The sequence below is a fragment of the Camelus bactrianus genome, chromosome 5 (assembly GCF_048773025.1).
Source record: "Camelus bactrianus isolate YW-2024 breed Bactrian camel chromosome 5, ASM4877302v1, whole genome shotgun sequence".
In the NCBI taxonomy this organism is placed as follows: Eukaryota; Metazoa; Chordata; class Mammalia; order Artiodactyla; family Camelidae; genus Camelus; species Camelus bactrianus.
Genome location: NC_133543.1, coordinates 31,508,773 through 31,527,318, shown reverse-complemented (window position 1 = coordinate 31,527,318; position 18,546 = coordinate 31,508,773). Strand labels below are relative to the sequence as shown.

At 38.3% G+C, this 18,546-nt stretch overlaps 1 long non-coding RNA gene across 1 annotated transcript in view; it reads right to left on the bottom strand.

Moving 5' to 3' along the window:
• Positions 1-246: 246 nt before the first annotated feature.
• LOC123613740 (uncharacterized) overlaps positions 247-18,546 on the bottom strand; it is a 38,072-nt gene continuing 19,772 nt past the window's right edge. Inside the window, exons 2-3 of the long non-coding RNA XR_006721178.2 lie at positions 2,279-2,434; positions 247-626 (exon numbers count right to left, since the gene is read on the bottom strand). This is a non-coding gene — a long non-coding RNA (uncharacterized LOC123613740). The remainder of the gene's footprint in view (positions 627-2,278; positions 2,435-18,546) is intronic.

The following is an 18,546-nucleotide window of genomic DNA, read 5'->3' as shown; positions in this document are numbered from 1 at the left end:
AAAAGTAGGAGAAACGGGAACTATGATGGCATAACTCCATTCTTTGTTACTTCCCTGGCTGGTTTCTACTATCATGGAGTAATAGGTATTCTACTTTGCTCCACATGGGGAATGAATGCACGTTATTTAAAACTTCTTTCTGTGCATCTGCTACTTGTCAACTCATGATCTTCTGATCCTTGAAGATTTGACAACCCTGTGATTTGCTTTAATGGAATTACTGAAAAGTTATCAACAAAGACGTTGCAGTGTAAGAATGCAAAGTAAGTCCTTAGATGTTTAGAGGGAAACGAACTTCAAAAGGGGAGTAGTGGCCTCAAAGAAATACCTGAATCATACAATTTTTGGTGCGGTCCTGCATGTCTTTAATTTTGTCAACTGGGAGAGAGGATGTTTACATTGCCTTCCCTATTCCTCAGCTGTGACTTATTTTTTCTATAGCTTGTTAATCAACACCTCATATGATACTGAATAGACCTCAGGATGGGAAGTAGAATCAAAGGAACATTCTACCTGGACATGGAAAAGCTTCCTTCTGGTCTTGCCTTTTCCTGACATTTTTGCCAGTGACGGTGGCAGAATCATTGGATTAATCTTGCAGGTTTTCTGGGCCTTTATTTCTTTATCTGTAAAATTTAAGGAATGGGTTAGATCAATGATCCTCAAAGTGAGGTCCCTGGACCTGTAACATTAAGATGATCTGGAAGTCAATTAAAAAAAAAAAATTCACACACACACACACACACACACAAAGATGATCCGGGAACTAGTTGTAAAAGCACTTCTCAGGCCTTCCCCCCTCCCCCTCTTCCCAGACTCACTGATTCAAAAACTCAGAGGGTGGAACCCAGACATGTGTATTTTGATATAAGCCCTTAGGTGACTCTGCTGTGCATTCATCTAAAAAACCACTGGGTTAGATAAACTTTAGGAAACTTCCAACCCTAAACTTCCATGAGTCTCTATGAATTTAAGGGTAATTTAGGACTAAATTGGATGTTAAGTAGGCATATTCTTCTGCTTGTAATTAAATTTAAAATTTGGATTCCAAACACAGATTTAGAAACATATGTAAGGAAAAAAAAAAAAAGAATGCTGAAAATGTTGTCCAAAAAAATGTAATTACCCTGAAAATGTTTTTGAATATAAGCATTTGCAGAATTTGCCTCCATTTGACATTGCAAAATGAATTTGATATTTCTGTCATACATGTATCTTGATGAATATTTCTACTGAATGATCACCACTGCTTAATGGCTGTGATTTCAAAAAATAATTTAAAATTATTCAGATTTATTGTAATTCATTTCTTATATTTACAGAGGATCATAGTTAATAATCTGTTCTACATAAGTACACATATGGCTAAAATTTTTGTTATTGAATATCTGGGCCTTTGGTCTCCTATATAGGGAAATGTCCTTGTGTTTAACCACTTCTGTGCTTTATTAACATATGCTTTACCGAACAGTCTGCCTGGCTCCATTTTTTCATTAATGTAGAAGAGTTTTTGGTAGTGATTTTGATTTTCTAGGATTGGGATAATTATATTAACCAAGGCTTTATGCTTTCCAACATGGCTGGAGGAAAGAGTAGGAGAATCTTTTATTCTTCTAAATAAGTTAACAAATATAAATATGCAACAGAAAAATGTAGAAAATCATTTAAAAATTCTATAGAAAGTAAAATGAGACTTGGGGAAAGGAAGTGGGAGAATTATTTTTTATTTCACTTTGATGAGCAAGATAGAGTCCAAAGACCTGTCCTCAATAAAGAGTGGCCAGATCTCTGCTTTTCTTAAGAGAATTCCAAGTTGAAGAGAGGAAAATACGAGTATATGTCATGTTTCAGGAAACTATTTTCATGACCTCTTTCTAGAAGCCTGTGGAAAATTAGCTAAAACATTAATTGTTTTTTGTTTTTTATTTATTTTTTTTTATTTTTTACAACTGAAAATAGCCAAAAGATGCAAACTAAAAGCACTAGGAAATAAATTTCTATTACAAAATCAGTTGAAACATAAAAGATATTTTGAGAAGTTACTCATTTAAAGAATGTTTATTGAATACCTACTATGTACTAAGCACTCTTCTTGACTGGGGCTAGACCAATAGGTAGTATATCTGTGCATCTTGCCTGTTAAAGATTAGTACCCAGTGAGGGAGAAAAATATTAAAAACGTGATCACACAAATTATGATTAAAAATACAGTGCAATAAGCGTTACAAAAGAGATGTACAGCCTGTAAGCATAATACATAATTCAAACATAGACTAACCTGTGGGTTAGGAAAGACTTTGATACAAGTTACAATGGTGGTCACTCTGTTTGCTATTTGGAGACTAGTAGGTTGAGGGCAAGAGTGATGCAAAAAACCAGTTAGGAGGCCATTGTAGTCATCCAGGTACTGTTCCCCGCCATCATGGAACTTATGCTGTAATGCAAAGGTTTATATAAAATACCAAGAATGAATAACAGAAACGTGCATAAATTTTGTCCTGGTTTTCTGTCATTGCATAACAAACAATTTCAAAATTTAGTGGCTAAAGACACAAATTTATTGTAATGTCTCATAGTTCTATGAGTTGGTAGACTCAGCTGGTGATTTTAACTTAGAGTTTCTCATGGGGTTTTAGTCCTATGGAGGCACATCCTGGAGTCATTCGAATAGTCAGCCAAGATGGTCTTTTTTTGCACACATGCCTGATACCTCAACATACTGTATATGTGGTTATTTTTTCAGCAGGGTAACCTGATCTTATACAATGGCTCAGGGCTTCAAAAGTCAGGAAATAAAAACTTTCAGTCTCTTTAAAAGACTCAACTTGGAACTGGCATAGCATCATTTGCATTGTAATCAATCGGTCAAAACAGTCACAGGCCAGTTTAGATTCAAACTGGTCAAAGAACAACTCCACATCTCCAAGAAAGGTGTCATGAGCAATGACAAGATGAAAGATGACCCCCCACAAATCTTTGCTTTTTGTTATCATGCCCTTGGAGAGTCCCCCTCCACACTGGGTAGGGCTGATCCTATGTAAACAATATGACACAGTGCAAAGGATGGTCTGTGATTTCCCAGGCTAGGCCATGTAAATGACTGTGGCTTTGGCCTTGTTCTCTTGCTTTACTTTCTTTGGGGAGAGCTAGCCCCCATGGTGAGCAGCCTTCTGGAGAAGCCCTCAAGGAAAGGAACTGAGTCCCCTTAGCAAAAGCCAGTACCCACTTGCCAGCCATATGAGTGAACCACTTTGCAAATGGATCATCCAGCCTCCATCAGGCCTTCAGACGATTGCAATCCAAGTCATTATTTTGACTGAGACCTCATGAGAGAGCTCAAGCTTGAATCACCCATCTAAGTTGCTCCTGAACCCTGACCCACAAAAACTTGGTGATGCAATAAATATTTATTATTGTTTGAAGCTGCTAACGTTGGGGGTAATTTGTTTGTGTACATGTCCTTCCCTTCTGTCTTTGAAAGTAATTAAACTGATCTGAAGTAAAGCTGATTTTGCACAAAGAAACTACTGGTTCCTGCTCAGTGACTGGCGTTCTGCTAGGCTGGCTGCCCATAGATTCTGGGTTGATTTGTTCTTGAATTTTCTCAGTATATTTATTCTTTCTACATATCAACAATAAACCTAAGCTTTGTTCTAAGTATTTTAAGGAAATACTGATTGAAAATCAGAAAAGAACAACAGAGTTAAATGTGCATTCGTAAAACAAATTCTTAGAACTTCAGAAGTAGTCATATAACTAAAATCACTCTCCCCGTGTTTTATGGTTCACAACATTTTCCTATATCTTTGAAATTTTGGAGAAGATATTCAAGAGAATGAACCTGAACTATATTTGATTAATACGATTTTGGTGTAATGCTTCTGTACATCAGTATTTTTTCATTGTATAGTCGTGGAAGGGAAAAAGTAAGAAAAATTACAGAGTTGGAGTGGTTTTTAGTTGGAACATTTTAGAAGAGTGATTTGTGATCAAACACAGTATTTTAAGTAAGATATAAATATCTTTAGATATATCAAGCTCATATATAATTATTTTTAAATGGGCTTAGTGTGAAAGAAAGATAGAGGCAGGGCTCGAGTAAGAACAGACAGGGTAAGAGAGAGTATCTTAGGAGGGAGAAATAATATATAAGGTGTTTGGAAAGGCAGACTGACAGAATGAGACACATGCAAAGGTCACAAGTAGAACTCTCTGACTGTAGCAGTGAGTGCGTGCCGAACAGTCCCCTCTTGCCCATATGCCTTCTCGCACCTCCACCTGTCATGTCAAATTCCCTCCCCACAATGAGAGTACATCCATTCTCTTCAATGTTTTTCTCCTTCCTGGAATGACACAATAAAAACCTTCCACTTGCCCTCAAAATTTTCTGCTTTCTTTCCCTAAATACACCTCTTGCACTAATGTTTTTCTGAGACAGGCTCAGAAAAGGTAAGTGTGAACTGAAATGAGCATGAGCTGAAGCAAATCTCTCTGGGCACAGGGAGGTACCCTTGGGAACGATATTGGTTTATCAGTGTGGATGGGGCCAATCAGAGAAAGGACGTTTTGGGACCAAGAGGAAGTCACCCAAATGACAGATGTATTTCACACACAGTTTCTGTATTTTCAAATCAAAGGACTGTCTGTCAATGTTTGGAAGAAGGAAAATCATGATTGTTGCACGTTGTTCTTGTTAGATGTATTTGGTTCAGTATCTTCCAATAAGGACAAATAAACAACAGATTTAAATATGCATCCTGTTTTAAATGGGAAAATAATGGCTTCTCTTTGAAGAAAATTTGGAAATATAGAAAAGTACAGAGAAGAAGGAAGACGCGGGAAGAGGAGGACAAGGAGGAGGAGGAGAAACCACTGCCCAAGAAAACCGCACTATTTACTTGGTACGTTTTCTTCTCCCAGCAACCCCCACCCCTAGCTGTTTTCCTGTGCACAGTGCTTTACACACACACACACACACAGAGTGTATTTTGTATTTTTCTTTTTAAATTTAATTGTATAAGTATGTTCTTTATTAATTTTTTTGTAAACACCACAAGAAATGGCTAAGCCTCCTTAAATCATGTGTGAAAATAAAAATGTAGCCATTGGTTTCTTAACCATCCCTCTCTTTGCATAGTTAGGTTGGTTTGATATTCACTGTTACAAATAATGCTGTAATTAACTTATTTGTGTGGCTAACTTATTGCTGGATTTAGGAATTTCTTAAAGGATAGGTTTCTAGAAATTTGATTACTTCATCAGTGGCTAGGAATAGCATATGCATGTCACTCTTTATGATTCTAGACATTGGCTTGATTCCTTGATGAGGAATCTGTTACAATAATAGGTACTAATCAAGATCCAAAATCCTATGTAAGACATCGGTCCATTTAGACTTGGGCTTCTCTCCAGACTCCAGAACTTGGTGTCACCACCATGATTGTTCTCCTGTGTCTTGAACGCTATCATGAATGCTGCATGGTTGCACATTGAATTGTAGGTGAATATCCACAATCCTTCCCTGCATGATTTGTCATGTGAGAGGTGGGAGGGGAAGAGCAAGACAACTTTAAAAACGATGCCCAGGATGATTGGTTCAACATTCTTTGCCAAATAGCTTGAAAATTTGTGAAAATAACAGTAATCTTTAAAGCATAGAATCCTCTTTCTACTTTATTCACTGTTTTAAAAATACAAGTTTTGGATTATCTCCTTCTTAGAAAACTCCCCTGGAACTACCCTTACACAGAATGTTTAGATACAATATTAGAAACCTTTATGAACAAAGAAATGTTACTATTGGGAGACTGTTCTTTTCTCCTTTAGAAACTCACCTTTTGTAAATAAAATATCTTTGTATTTTTATTCATTTTACTGTTTCAGACTGTTTGCTTTTCCCTAACTTTTTATAACTGCGTAAATATTGTTCTATGTTGTTATGAGTGCATCCTCCTATTAGTTTCAAATTCTGTAGTGTCATAATCACACAAAAGGCTGAAGTACTGATTATGCCTTAGATGATGTAGTTGTTAATGATCAACTTAATGTTAAAAGCCATTACTGCTCATTGACATAATTCTGAGAACATTATACTGTAGAAGTGCACCTTTTGTGTGGAAACAGAATGACAGAATTGAAATGTTAAAAGTTGAGTGTCTGAATAATAGCCTGTGAAATCATTTAGACAAGACCATTGTTGCCTCTATTGTTCAAAGACTAGAGAGTGACAGGATGAGACAGAGAAGGAGAAACACCACAAGGGCTCCACTTGCAGGTTTGAAGGAAGATGTAAAGTAAAGAAGATCCCCGCTGGTCGGTTCCCCTCTCTTCCTGGAGGGCATTCGCCTAACAGCAGAGCACCCTCCTCTGGCCGCCTGCCAGAAGGGGAGGCAGGGTGCCTGCCTCATTTTTGATTGGCAGGAGCTGAGCCAGGCAGGGGGTTGCTACCAGGGCCTGGCAAGGATTTTTTCCAATTCAGTGTTGCCTGAGAATGACCTGAACTGCTGATCCACGGCTTCCTGCATGCTGCCGACTCAAGGGTTTTCAGTCATGAAGCCTTTGAAAGCTGGAGAGAGACTTTAGAGAGTCACCTTCCCAAACAACCTGCCAGCTCACTTGGATACTTTGCATCTTGGGGTCCGTTTTCTGTAGTGTCCTTGGTCCACTTTTCATCTGGGAGATGGGGGCAAGTCAGAGTTTCGAGAGAGAGAAGATGGTGTGTGTACGTGGTGGTGTGAGGGAGGGCTACTTGTGAGTCCCCATGCTTGCTTGATGGAGCCAATGGGACCTAAAACAGAAGTTTAATTGCCTGCTGAATCATCTCGTTTCATTCTTCCATTTGCAAAGACCTACTTCTTTGCCTTGATGGACCACGTCATAATGTCCACATTTGGTCACCACAGCACCCAGGTAAACACAAATGAGTGGACTACAACTCATTCATCATTGCTACTAGGAAATCCAAGGCTATGATCTGCTTACAGTAGGTGAGTGACAGTTATCTTCATACAATATTAACATTCCTGGAAACTTTCTATATCCCAGGCACCATTCTAAATGCTTTGCATATATTAACAGGGAGACTTCGCTAAAAGTAGGCACATGCAGTAGAAATGCACACTGCTTTCAGGCTGTCAGACAGGAAGAAATAATCATTGCATTATCACAAGGGATAAAACCAATGTTCGTAATGTACTCCAGATTTAAAGAAAAGTTTGAATTATGCTTGCAATTGCTGTCTATGAAAGCAGAGAAATGTGACATATTTTTAAAGCATTTCTATAAAATGGATTATTTAAAAATATTTTATTTACCCGGGAAGGTATAGCTCACTGGAAGAGTGCATGCCTAGCATGCAAGAGGTCCTGTGTTCAAGCCCCAGTACCTCCGTTAAATAAATAGGTGAATGTCTAATTACCTCCCCCTAAAATAAAATAAAATAAAAATTTTATTTACATTGAATTTTTAAAAGTAAACTTTTTAAAAGAATAGTTTTAGATTTACCAAAAAAAAAAAAAAAACCTGCAAAGGTCACGCAGAAAGTACCCGTACAGGTCGTACCCACTTTTCCCCTGTGACTAACATCTGTCACTGATATGGCATGTTTGTTTTCAATAACGAAACAACATTGATACACTATTGTCGATTAAACTCCATAGTTTATTCAGATTTGCTCAGTTTTTTCCTAGTGTCCTTTTTCTCTGGATCCCGTCCAGAACAGCACATTGTATTTGGTCATCATGTCTTCTTCAGCTCCTCTTGGCTGTTGCAGTTTTTCAGATTTTCCTCTTGGCTCTTAGAGCTTCTTAGACTTTTCCTTGTTTTTGATGACCTTGACAGTTTCAAGGAGGATTGCGCAGGTACTTTGTAGAAGGTGCCTCAGTGGGGATTTGCTGTATGCTTTTCTCATGAATAGAATGGAGTTATGGGGATAATTTGTAATATTCCTGAAAAGGCTCGTATATTAGTTTTGGAGACTAGCTCATAACCTGTAACTAGTGAAGGGGATATTTTTTATTTAGGGCTAGGGAGTGGTGAAGATTGGAGTGGTATATAGATATGTCCCAATGAATTCATAGATATATAAAAGACAAAAAATTCAGAAGTTATTTTGAAAATATCCACAACTTCCTCTACTCAAGAGACATTTACAGAACACCCATGGTTTGCCACTCACTGCTCTGGGCACAGGGAGTAAACATCCAAACTGGTGTCAGAAAGTTAATTTCTCAAACTGCCGTGGAAGGAGGGTTTCCCATTAAAGCTCTGAAAAGAGAGAAGTGCTCCAACTTTCTTCCAAAACCTGTCACAGTAATTATATTTCTTTCTTTTTCTCCCAGTTGAGATGGAGACTGGCAATAAATATTTATTGACAGAATTTAATAACCCCAAGCTAAGTAATTCTTAGCAAATTCAGGAGGCTCTAAAATTCTTGGTCACATTCATTCTTTTTTTGTGTGTGCCTTCTTAATCGTTGCTTATACAAAACTTCCACATTTAAAACATTCATGCAAGATAACCTGCATTAGGCTTTATATTCTTTATAAAAACAAAAATAAGAGAGAGTTCACATAAACTTCTCACTCAGCTTCCTCCAACTTACATAACCATGGTATAATTATCAAAGCTAGGAAACTAAGATGAGTACAACTTTTTCTAAACTCACAGCCTGTATTTGAATTGTCACCAGTTTTTCCACTAATGTCCTTTATCTGTCCCATGATCCAATCTAGAATCCTACGTAATATTTAACTGTTGTGTCAAGTTTTTTCCTCCTGTGATAATACCTCCATCTGTACTTGTATTTTATGATGTTGACATTTTTTAAAATATTTTGAGTGGGCAGTTATCTCGTAGAATGTCTCTCAATTTGGATTTGACTGATGTTCTGCAGTGATGAAACTGAGGTTATGCATTTTTGGAAGAATACTGCAGAAGTGACATTGTGTCCTCTGTCATCCTGTTCAGAGGTGCTGAGTGTTGATAGACCCCTTACTGGTGATGTTAACCTTGCTCACTCAGTTAAGTATCCACTGTACACTTACTATTTTCTCCATTGTAATAGACAATATGTTGAGACTTTTTAAATGCAAGTATCTTTTAAATGATTATTTTGAGTGTCCCCTTTTGTCATCATTTGGTGGGTCCAGATCGATCTCATCTAAAAATTGGCCTTATAATTAAGTAATTCCTTCAAGACAGATTGATATTTGAGATTTCCTCCAACAAGTATTGGTCTGTTGATATTGGTAGTTTTATAAGAAATGTTAATCAAATATAGAATATTTTATTTAATTAAATCAAATAATGTGGAAAATAACAGGTGGACAATAGGAATCAGAGCTTCTATAAACTATACTTGTGATGAGTAATAATAGCAAAGCACCAAATGTGGGAAGACAGTGGAGCCATTCTGTACATGTAAGTGGGCATGCATATAACACGCCAATGCAGACACCTTTCAACGCTGGTGAATTTATATTCACCAACGTTCAACTCTGATTTTTCAGAAGTTGACTTTTAGTTAGCTTTATTCTTTAGAATATTCTATTCTGCCCCAAGAATTCTATTCTACTGCTGTTGGGAAGAGTTACTTTAAAATCAGGCCCATTGACTACTGATGAATGAGGATGTGTCAGTAGTAACTGCATGGGATTCTGATCAGAAAAGGACAAACAATTTTGGGGAAAAGTAGGTCTAGATCTTTCTTTTGTTGTGCAATTATACTATTTTCAAAGTTAATATTTTTATAATGGCGCCCTGTTTGCATTCCTTTTATTTGACACTCTGGGTTGGATATCTACTTCAACATTTGCCTTCTCTGCTACACCGTCCACTTTTCTAACAGAGTTGACTTGGGTCAGTTTTTGCCACATGTCATCCCTCTTCCCCAAAGACATCTTGCCTTCTAGCTCCAAGTATTTTCTTCATTGTCATACTTCACTTTTTGAATGCATTTTAAAATTTTTATTAATTGATTTATATTCTGATGCTACCTCCAAATTAATGTTTTTATGTTCTGTTTTTACACTCAAATTACACCCAAACACCCCTTCAGTTTACTCATTCATTTGCTTCACTCTGTGTTAAGGTGAAACATGGTCTAAGCTAGGTGCTAAATGCAAAGACAAGAAAGTCAGATTCCTGTTTTCAAAAAACTTATCCCATCAGAGAACATTTTTGAGGTAGCATCATCTCTGAATTGGGGACCCGCTTTGGAATGAGATCTCAGATTTGGAGGAAGCATGTTTAAGTGTCTTGGAATACATAAAATATGCCCCCACAAGGATGAAAAAGATTGCATTTGAGTGGAAAAGGAGATTAGTACATTCTATTTGTCATTATTCAATTTGCTAGAATTTAAAGGTCGGTGCAAGGGAGGAAACAGAGGGGAGGGCATGGAGACTGAGAGAGGGAAGGAGGTAGCCAGGGCTGGGGTCCAGGGGGCTGCAGCGCTGCAGTACTGGCTGGAAGAAAACCCAAGGAGTTCAGTAGCAAGGGGAATTTGGGAAGGTAGTGGAGAGTGCCACGGAGGCACATCCAGCAAGTGAAATTCATTTGCTCCCTTTGACAAGGTGGGAAGAAATAGCCTCCACTTAGCTGTGTTTCTGAACCCTGGTTCACCTAGAACTCATTCAGAGGCCTTGGGAAATCCAGATGCAGTTGTTGTTCAACCTGAGCTGCATTAGGAAGGGATCCAGCCTCTGCACCGTATCAGGAGGCTGCATTGGCAGCAAACAGTTCCATTTCTAATGTAACTTGAGGGGAAAGCTTAATTCCTTTGCTCTGCCATTTGAATTTTTTGTTTGAAAGAACATATAGATTATTTATAGTCCATCAAATAAACCTGAGGGTCTTTTAATAAACTCATAGATTATGTTGCTCAAAGGAGTTTATTGAAATAATATCTGAATTCGCCTGTGACAATGACATTCCGTAAGAGTTTATGACTCTACCCCGTGTGGAATAGGATTTCCCACCTTACCCCAGGGTATCTGCGTATCATTTCAACATTTAAAAGGAAGATGAAAGAGTGACTTTAGGTCACTATACCAGTTTCTCTCATAATTTTTTTTTCCCTCTCAAAAACAAAACATCAGACCAAAGCAGGTAAAAGATAACTAATTTAAAAAAAAAACCAAACAACCTGAGAAGAACCCAACCAACTGCCATTTAAACAAGGTAAGTTTGAGCACTTTGATTAACCTTTTTTGGGGAAAATATTGAGTTTTTCTGGTCAGCATGTTAGGGGTTTAGGGAGTTTGGCTTGGATCTGGTCCAAGACAGAACAACAAGGATGTAAAAATCCATGTCATCCTGGCCAGAAGCTTTGATTCCAGCTACATTTATTTATCCTGTGATGCGCCCGAGGAGCTCACAGTTGTCTGAGGGTGTGGGGTTGTCGTTCACACCACTCACATCACCACGTAGTTCAGCCCCGCACGTCCTCAGGGGATCATTTCACCGTCTCTTCCAGAATTATGGTTGTTTCCCTTTTCTTAAAATTAAACCACTCTATTACACTGTATTGCTTGAAGTCCAAATTTTTAAAAAGTTACCCAATTTCTGTCCAGTTGACCTTTGTATTTTCCCCATCCGTCCTTGGACCCCCAATTTTCCTCGTCCCTGTCAGAGGGACTTCTTTGCTCCAGCTGTCTCTTCAAATCTCACGTCTCACTTGAAATTTCATTTAAAATCTCTAGCCTCTCCCTGTCTTCCCCACTCATGTCTCCCTTGGCTGCCATTTATTTAACTTTATAGTGACATTTTCTAACTCCATAAAGCCTTCTGAGGTAACAATTTTTATGAAACACACATGATTCTATTGTACTATTATTTTTTTCCAAAAGAGAACATAGCCAGAAAAGAACAATGGAGAATTGTTTTCTTTCAAATAGGACAAATTAAATAACAAAATGAGAGAAATCAAAATGAGAAGGAACCTTAACAAATCATCTTGTCAAAGCCCCTTGTTTTGTAAGGAGGAAACTGAGTTCCAGTAAGGCGGGGTTATTTTCCCAGAGTGACACGGCTCATGCAGCCAAGGATGGAGTTGGTTCTCTTCTCTTCTGGTCCAGTTTCCTTTCCATTCCCCCATGCTACCCTTCTTAGATGTCTGCCTGGAGCCCGAGGTGATGAGATCATAGCAGTTCACTTGGACGGATAATTTCCAGAAAGGTTTCACTCATTCAATAAACAGCACAGAGGACCCACTATGAGCACTAGTTTGGCACTAGGAATATACAATAAGTGGTTCCAAGTTCCACTCCCATGGAGCTTACATTTAGATGAGGGAGACTGCTGATAAATAAACAAGAACATACGTGATGCCAGGAAGAGGTAGGAGCTGTGAAGAAAAAGACAGCAAATAAGAGAACAGAAAGTGAACACAGGAGTGTGTGTAGGTTTGGGGTAAAATGGCCAGGGTGGCCCTCTCCGAGGAGGTGACGTGTGAGCAGAGGTCTGAATGAAGTAAAGGCATGATCCACCAGACCATATGGGAAAGAACATTCTAGGTAAAGAGAAGAGAAAGGGCAAAAGCCCTGGAATCCAAAAGGCCAGTGAGACCTTTATGACACACGCTGATGAGTTTCATTTTGAGAATACAGGCGTAGCTTTCAGTTTACCCTGTGGGGTTTTTCGTATGTTATCAACTGACTAAAATGAAGAACATTTGAATGTTACAGACATTTTTCAGGACTGAATTGTACCAGTTGGCCATCTCACTTGTCCTTTGACTCTCTTTAATTATCAGAACCCAGAAAATGGGGCAGATCTTTTCCTGCTACAAAGACAAGTAACTAAACAGAACCATCCTCGTATCTAAGTTTAGCTTCAAGTTAAGTGGCTCCGTCAAAGAGACAGATTATAGAACTGGCAGAATCAACTACTTCTTTGGAGTTGAGTACTGGCTTTCCACATTGCAACCCAAAGGGAATGCCACAGGAGACCTTTATGAAGCCAGCAAACTGTCTCAGAGAAAAAGACTCAGCACTGGGGCAGGAAGGGGATCTTTGGGCCTGGGCTGCTGTTGTTTTTGTAAACCTAGGCCCTGGGATCCCTGATCTCCAAATAAGGAAAAGGCTAGCCCATTTTGACCTTTATAGCCTGTTGCAAAGTCATTGCTGAGCTATTATTCCAGTAGCTTGAGGTAGAATAATGTTCAACTCAGCTTCCTGGAGCTGCATTTGAAATGCAATTAATTGACTGCTGTTAGTTGTCAATTAACATTTATTATCAATTAGTTCATCAAATTGATTAGTTGGCAGGACCTTAAAGTCTAAATGCACTCCTTTCCATTATAAATGTGTCTATAAGAGTAAAAGCTACTCACTAATTGATGTCAAACTGGAATTGCTTATGCTGGACTTGACTCTTGTCCATATTGCATTTTAAAATCCATATCAAGTGAACTTGGATAATACATGTAAGGTTCACACTTTTAAAATGTGCCTGTTATCATTGTTTTTGGGGGCACGATCAGTAAACATGCCAGGTGGAAACTTTATACTGATATTAAACTTCATATTTAATAGAACTTGTTATTTCATAGTCTCATATCCAGAATTATTTTTCTTTGGAAAAAAGCATTTTGTTTCTCAGGGTTGCTGAAAGTTTTTGTACACATTTAAAACAATGTCCATGTCAGTTTTAACATTTTGTCAGTCCACTAATAAGATGTACACATTCAATAGCTAAAATATAAGCGTATGTGTTTTGCAATGCCTGCTATTTGAAAGACAAGCATATGCAAGTTTTCTATCATTTCTCACCCCTAAAAAACTTTTCTGGAATATACCCAGCATTCTAGAGTATTCTGCATTCTCTCCCATTGTATAAGACTAATTAACAGATTTTGAATTCCCCCTCCCATCTTTCCCTTTAGTAAAAAAACAAAACACAAAACAAAACAAAAAAACCCAAATATACCATTACTTAGAAAGACCCATTTATGTGTGTGTGCTAGAAAAGGAAACTTAGAGACAAATGTTTAGCCTTCAGCATGTAATATTTTGTCGTATTTTTGCTACAACTTGGGATGACACATGGAACCGAAGTGAAAATCTACCCTTATTTATTTAACAAAACACAAGATACCTACAAGGGATTATTCATTTTTATTGCCTTTGTGCAAGAAGAGATTCCTGCCTCCTCCCATCCCAAATTGTGACCTAAATATGGCTGAAAGACACAACATGTGACCTGCTTAGCACTGCCTGCCATGGCCTCGAGCCACAGCAGGAACTCTATTAGAGGGAACGGCACAGATGCTACCAGATGGCCAACATATTGTCCAGAGATGACCCATGTATAATTGCAGAAAGTTCAATACATTCAGGTTTTGAATTTAATTGCATTGACCACCTTACCTACTGCGACTGCATGCTTTAATTTATTTAAGGTGGAAACATAGTCTAAGAGAGAGTGAGGGAACTCCTTACAGTCTTATCTTTCTGCCATTTTCCAAGCACCAAATTGCCTAAAGATATGATTCCAGGTGCTCCTGGCTACCTGAATTATGAGCAATTTGAGACATTCTTGCTTGGGCTCCAAAGAGAGAGTGTTTTGCTTTTAATCACATTAGCAATATTGCTCAAATGCACATAAGTATATCTTCACATATTTTCAAGATTTTAGGGGGAAGTGGTGTTGACAATCAGGTGGGATTGAGCACGCATTGCTGCTTTAGCCTTCACTGCACTGATGGTACAAAAAGTTGATTGGATTTTAGTTACTCTGCTTTTCCCCCACCCCAGCTTCAGCTCTAGCAATGTGAGCTACCAGTCCGTGAGCTAGTCCTTATGAATTTATATTTTCAGTACTATAATATTTTTTGGGGGGGGAAGGGATATTAAATTTGCTTTGCTGCATATACAAATATATAGTCACTTTAAAAAAAAGAACTTAGACATTAGTTACTATGGATTTTGAACCTTTTCTCTCTGAAGAAAAATGGCAATTATATGTTGTATATAGATAGAGAACTATTGTTTCAGTTTCCTCTTGCAGGCTGTTATTTCTTAAAATGTTTCTGCTAAGCAAATGTAATCACGATGGCATGCGTTATTAATTCAAAATAGCTTCTCAAATGGCTCAAGCTCTGGGATGGCAGCATGTCTCTTGCAATGTCATTTGTCATAATTCTTTGCTCTTATATAGTGCCTTTCTCCAAGCCACTCACAGCCTACATTTGCTTTGTGTCTATATTCAAGACAAAAGATAAATCCTCATTGTGTTAGAACTTTCCAATCTATTGCATCTTTTCATATTTACACTGTAGACCATCTATGGATAGATCTGATTGGTTTCCCTGATATGTCCTAGAAAGAGAAGTCATGAAACAGGCAAGATAAATTACACTCCTCTGCCATAATCTGATCTGAGAATAAATTTTATGGTAGAAGCCATTTTATAATACATTCAATGATGTTTTTCTGACACTTGTCATCATTAATTATGCTTTATAAAGTCCGACTTCTTGTTTAAAATCTGAATCCAAGTTATTTATACCAAAAGAAGTCCATTTAAGTTTTAGAATAAGAATAATTAAAAAAATAAGAATGTTCTCAGGAAAACAGTTAAATGCAAGACATTGTGTTAAACAAACAAACAACCCCCCCCCCAATAATTGTAGAATTAAAAAGATTTCCTAAGTCATCCTTATATGATTTGGACTTGCTGGTAAGTATTTTAGGATGTCACAAACCCTATTGGGTAGTGTTCCTTTAAAAGCAGAATGGCAGCTGCTGTCAAAAATGGCATGCACCCCCAAAACTTGCTGTTTATTCATATCCCAGTTAAAGCTGAAACAAACAACTGAAACTAATCACGCTTGAAGTTGGGTATCGCCTTTGTGAGCTTTATGAGCCTATTTTTCTGAAATTAGAAATTGCCTGAGTGAAATGTTTCTAGCTAAACTGCTTTCTACTGAAGTCATGATTTTTACAGTCAGATAAATGCCCCTTAAGCTCCATTTATGTAAGCGTCAGTGACATCCAGTGGCTAGCAGGCTGATCACAAGTGCGTCTCCCCGCAGTGTGAGGGGCCCGTGGTACGGAGATGGCATTGGAATCCATTCTGCATTTTGATAATGCTGTTTCTACTTAAGAAAGTTGATTTTATCAATATCAAACATGGTCCTCTGATTAGGATGACTAAATATCCCACCAAACTTCAAAATAACAGTGATAGAAATGAGACTTGAAAATGGGAAATCACAATGCACATGGGGGCTGCGTAGAAAATACCATTGCTTAGAAAACATAATTAGCATCCACACTAAACCCGAAGCTGGAAACTCTGCAGGTGTTACTTAGAAATGGTTATCGGGGAGCTTCTGCAGCTTTCAGTTATACAAAGAGGACTTGTAAATTATGGTGAGACTGGTTCATTATGCAGAGTCGGATAGGGTGTTACCATCAATGTTTCAAACACATATGCTTCATAAAATGGTCCACCTTAATTTGAAAAAGGTATTACTTGCAATTATGTCAGCTACATAAATTTGTTTGCAGACAGTCAATTCATATTGATCATAACCTGACCTTATGGTGACCTTGAGGAAAGGTAGTCGGTGACGGGCATAGATATTGTAATCAATACCAGAGTGCAATCGACTACACCTAGTTACTGATAAATGAAGTAAAAAGGTACAGTATTTTCAGAAACAAAGATAATAACAGCTCGTTTAGTCAACTGTTTGTAAAGGTTTAATATTGATAACATGTAGTTATAATGACATCCCCGGGCATTTTCAAATGGTGGAAAACAATAGGGTGCAGAGTCGCTGAGCACATTAAGTGGAAAGAATCATTACTTTCCAACTCTAAATAAGAAATTCCGGGATATTTATGTCAACATCGCTGAGAACTAGGGCACTCTCTAAGCCATGCAGAGAGAGCCCACGACTCCAACTGCTGTTTTGCTTCGGTTTTCTTCTCAACGTGCCAGGTCTTGTGAAATGAAGCACCCTATTACATGGGAACAAAGCCTCCAGGACCACACATTGTACGTTAGTACTACCCTCTCTTGCACATTTGCAGTGGAATTAGCTTGCCTATCCACAGGTATAACCAACTGTAATCATGAGGAAGAGAGCATTTGGTCTCAGCACATCTGCTCCACGTTGATGCATCCCCCTCTGCTATGGAAAGTTAAAAGAAAGGATGTTAACAAAAATTTCCCCCAATTGTTCCTTTCTCTTTGCTGGGAATTCCACAGAGTGAGCACTTGGCAAGTTCTGCGGAACCTAAGTAAATAGAGTCCATTGGCAAAATGGTAACAGGTTGTGCAGCTTAATTGGAGGAGAGGAGTTCAGGAGCCAACCCGGTGTCTGCTGCACCCAGTTGGTAAATTGTGCCTGTGGTGAGAACAGAGTGATTTTGCAGTAAGCTCATTTTGGGTAACTAGTCAGCCTGCTACTGTGAGCCAAGAAATATGAGGATTTGGTTTCAGTGGGTTGTTTTTTTTTTTTTTTTTTTGCCTTTTTTTTTTCCAGTGTAAAATATATTTCTATATCTTGAGCTTTGTTTATCTTTTGCCAGTATAATTTTAAGAAATCGATGCCAGCACGCTGATATTGTCTTCTTAAGGGAGGGAAATGCTAGGAGACATTTGTGGCTATTAAAACCTGCAAACAGAAGGAAAAGACTCCCTTTAGCGTGGATTCCACTGGAACGTTTTCCCTGCTTGCTTAAGTTTCTAAGTTGATCCCTGCAGTTAATCTCCCGGTCACATTTCCCAAGCCACATGCTTTTTCACACGGTCTCCCTGTTCTTCGTGCCACTGTGTCATTTGCTACCTCCTTTTGCCTCTCAGATGCTCCTGAAGCTATTTATTAATAAACCTGTGTTTTCAATACAGCACTCCATCAATAAACCTCCAAGTGGTTCCGTGAGTCAGCATTCTGGGAAATCCTATGCTATATTGAAGAACTGTAAATCTCCATTATTGCTTCCCATAGCACAAATAAAGCACACCCTCTTTGCTCCATGGCATTGTCTGCTAATTTTTAAGGTGAGTTCATACGCCAGCATAGGCTCTTTGAGGTGCTGGACTTTGTGTTTATCCACCCATGAAGCATCACTGCCACTGAAGAGACCCTGAAACACCTGTAATCAAAGAACATGCGAATTTAAGACATGAAGAACCAGATTACTTGAGTTCGCTTCAGCCTTCCCTTTTCCTGAAACCTTTGTGGGACAGGCAAATTCAGGACATCAGAATTTTCCGTTCGGTGGCTGCCATGTGATTTGCGATGTATTATTAATGCACACAAAGGAAATATCAGTACTGAGGAAAATAAGAAGAGATTTTTACATACCTTTTCGGTATCAGACAAAAGGAGCAGAACCATCTTTGTCTGTTGTGATACCAACTAAAAAACTTCTGGTATTTACTACCTAAGACTAGGGGGAGAATTACATTTCTACACAACTGGAAGAAAGGATTAGGCCAGTGAAAGTTGTGGCTTCTTTCTATTTTTACAGTTTCCTCAAGAGAAAACACAGTGGAAGTGAGAAAAAGGGCAAGTTTGTCCTGGGAGGG